The following is a 3,802-nucleotide window of genomic DNA, read 5'->3' as shown; positions in this document are numbered from 1 at the left end:
TGCCACACTAAATGCTTAGCAGCATTTCGTTTGTCTTCGAGATCAGAGATCAAATTCTGTTAAGGCTAACTTTGCCTTTCATCCTTTTAGGGTTGATAAAATAAGTACCAGTAAAACACTGGGGTTGATGTAATCAACTTCCCTTTCCCCTCAGAAATTGCTGGCCCTGCGCTGTTTTATCATTATTAAGGCGTCGAACTGGCAGAAACTTTAGCACGCGAAGCAAAATGCTTAGTAGTACTTTATCTGTCCTTACATTCTGAGTTCAAATTCTGCCGAAGTCATTTTTGCCTTTCATCCTCTCGGGGTCGATAAATTAAATACCAGATGCTTACTGGGGCTGATCTAATCGCACAAAGCCTGAAATTTTGCGGGGTGGGGGCGGGGCGGACTAGTCGATCACGTTGATCCGAATGTTTCATTGGTACTCAATTTTACTGGTACTTAACAATTTCGCCAGCTCAGCGCCTCAAAAATAAGAATAATAATCCTTTCTACTAAAAGTACAAGGCTTGAAATTTGAGAGGAGGGGTATTGTCGAATTCAGTAAAGACGGAGGAAAAGCCACTAAGCATTTTGTCCGGCGTATAAACGATTCTAATAATAATAATAATGATAATTCTTTCTACCATTGGCACAAGGCATAAAGTTTTGGGAGTAGAGGAGTGGTCATTGCGCAACTGGTATATGTTTTGTTGACCCCGAAAAGATAAAAGACAAAATGCGACAGAATAATAATAACTCTTTCTACTATAGGTACAATGCCTGGAATTTTGAGAAAGGGGCCGCTTTCATCGACCTCTGTGTTCAAGTTGGTACTTTTTTTTTTTCTTTTTTTTGATCACAAAAGAACGAAATGTAAAGTCGACTTCGACGGAATTTGAATTCCGAAAGTATAGCCGGAAGAAATGTCACGAAGCATTTCGTCCGGTGTTCAAACGATTCTGCCAGTCGCCACTTTAAATAAATAAATTTTAATGAAAATATAAAGAATTGTAAAGTCATTAACGGGAGGTAACTCGTTTTGATTAGAGTTATTTCCCTTATATTATACAACTGATTTTTTTTTCTCCACAATTTCTTCCCTTTCCCCTCCCTATATGTGTGATGTGTATGAGTGAGTGTGTGTTTGTCTGTCTGTGTGAGTATGTGTGTGTGTGTTTGTATACATCCATATATGCCAATATAATGTATCTAGGGCGCCAGTGATTGCAACTCTCTTCCTGCCACTTCCTGTCATGAATGACCATGGGATTGCACCTAGAAAGTTCCCTTCCAAAGCACATACATACTAGCCTCCCCCTCTCCACACCACGAATGATGTTCAAGAGAAAAGCAATGGCCAGTACAGATTGGCACTAGTTGGGGAAACGAACTCATTAACTCATGATTGTGAGACCGACACTCTAACCACTGGGCCATGTGCAACTGTAGTAAAGTGAGAACCGACCTAGTGTATATGTTTTTCCTGCCAAAACACAGACTTTCCGTCGAAAAGAGGGTCCTACCAGACTTTTTACGTATGATCACACATGGTAACTGGGTACTTTGCAGTCACAGACTAACTTTGCGTATCTCGGAGTAGCTGTAAAGTCAATGCAATAAATAGGCCTACCATGATGGGTATCGATCACTGCTCTGCTGCCTTGTAGACGACAGCTGGTAGACAGAGACCGAAGGAGCACGTCTTGAGGGGGAAAAGAAGATGTAGCTGTCAGCCTTAAGGCGGTTTCAAAACTGCTCTGTGTTAAGTATCGCAAAAACAACAAAGGACGAAAGGTAAAGTTGTCCTCGGCGGGATTTGAACGCAGAACGTAAAGAGTCAGAAGTAATACCGCCAAGTAATCATTGCCATAAAAATAATCTTTTCTACAATAGGCACTAGCCCTGAAATTGTCGGTGGGGAGGGGATAATCGATAACATCGATCCCATTACTCAATTGGTTCTTATTTTATCAATCCCGAAAAGAAAAAAGAAAAAAAAGAAAAGTCTGCCTCGGTGGTATTTGAACACAGAACCTTAACACAGACGGAAAGCTGTGAAGCATTTCGTTCGATGCTACTTTGGCGTGTGATCTACATGGTGGATTACTTTAGGTTACTTTTAAAATTATTTTGTACATACTTAGCATTGTAAATGCATTTTTTCAAAATTCTTACTATTTTAATAATAATAAACTCATACAATAATTAACATAAGCGCGAAAATCACCCACCAAAGTAAATTTTCTCACGTAGATCACACGGAAAGTAGCACTAACACAAAGCAAACTAAAAAGTAACCGAAAGTAATCTCCTTTTAAATTGTAGATCACTCGCTAAAGTGGCACCCTTCTTTTTCTTAAGAAATGATGTGAATTTAGTACTGGTTTCTTGTAAGAATGGAACTACTTTTCGGTTTCTTGTAAAAAATGCAACTGCCTTCGTTACGCCGCTGATCACATTGTAAAAATCTTTAGCCAACATCTTATGAGCTTTTAGAAATTGAAAACTAAACTAAAAAGTAACCTAAAGTAATCTTCCTTGTGGATCACACACCAAAGTAGTATCATTCGTTCGGTGTCTTAATAATGGTTTCAAATTCAGACACAAGGCCAGCAATTTTAGTGGAAGGAGCAATTCGACAACATCGACCCTAGTGTTTGATTTGTCCTTATTTTATTGACCTCGAAAGAATGAGAAGCAAAGTCGACTTCGGTGAAATTTGAACTCAAAGCATAGAGACGAACGAAATGCTGCAAGCATTTTGTTCGGTGTACTAATGATTCTGCCAGCCCACCGCTTTTATAAAAATGTAATGAGCCGGAAGAAATGCCGCTAAGTAATTTAACCGACGCACCAATGGTTCTGTCAGTTCGAAGCCTTCACATCTCCATAAAATAATTATTATTTATAATTAAAACACAATTGAATAGAAGACTGGTTTTTATTGTGCTTGGGGTGAGTCATTTCGTTTTAATGCCTAATTAATTAACACACTCACCGGTTCGATTTCCACTCATTTACTTGTTTATTATTATTTTTTTTTCCAAAATAATATTATTATATTTTTTTTCTAACCCTAAAACTTTCGTTGTTTCTTACAACCTCTTCAATAGTTTTCCTGTAACCTCTTTAATAATCGTTAAATGGAAGATAACACCAATCCCATTACTTGAATGGTACTTTATTTTAACAACCTCGGAGGGATGAAAGGTTAAGATGATGCCAGCAGAATTTGATCTCAGAACGTAAAGATTTGAAACAAATAGTACAAAACATTTATTTTCCGACGCTCTAACGATTCTGCCAATCTACTAATCCGTGTATTCCTCCCAGGGTACACAGTCAGTTCCCACACGATCAACTGTTTAGCGGAATTTGAGATCATTATGTCTGGTCAGAGTGTTGCTTGTACGATGTGATCTGGAAACTTTAACCCTTCCATAAAAATCTACTTTCAGCTGCAAGCCTAGGGCTAGGAAATAAGCCTGATGGTCGTTCAAGTTTCAGTGTTCTTCGGCTCTGAGAAGAGCGACGATCTCTTTCCTGGGGTGGCATCTACGAGAGTGAACGTACACACACACATTTATGAGTGCATTATGTATGTATATATATATATATGTATTTATGTATGTATGTGTGTGTATGTGTGTGTGTGTGTGTTTGTGTGTGTGTGTGTGTGTGTGTGCATGTGTGTATGTAAATCAGTTGTAGGAAACGTTAGAATCAAGGTATTTTAAAATTCAGGACACTAGTGAAGGGTCCAGTTTAACACACGTTTATATATCTATGAATATTTATATACAAACTTATATATATA

This window comes from Octopus bimaculoides, chromosome 11, assembly GCF_001194135.2.
Source record: "Octopus bimaculoides isolate UCB-OBI-ISO-001 chromosome 11, ASM119413v2, whole genome shotgun sequence".
NCBI lineage: Eukaryota > Metazoa > Mollusca > Cephalopoda > Octopoda > Octopodidae > Octopus > Octopus bimaculoides.
Note: the sequence above shows the minus strand (reverse complement) of the source record.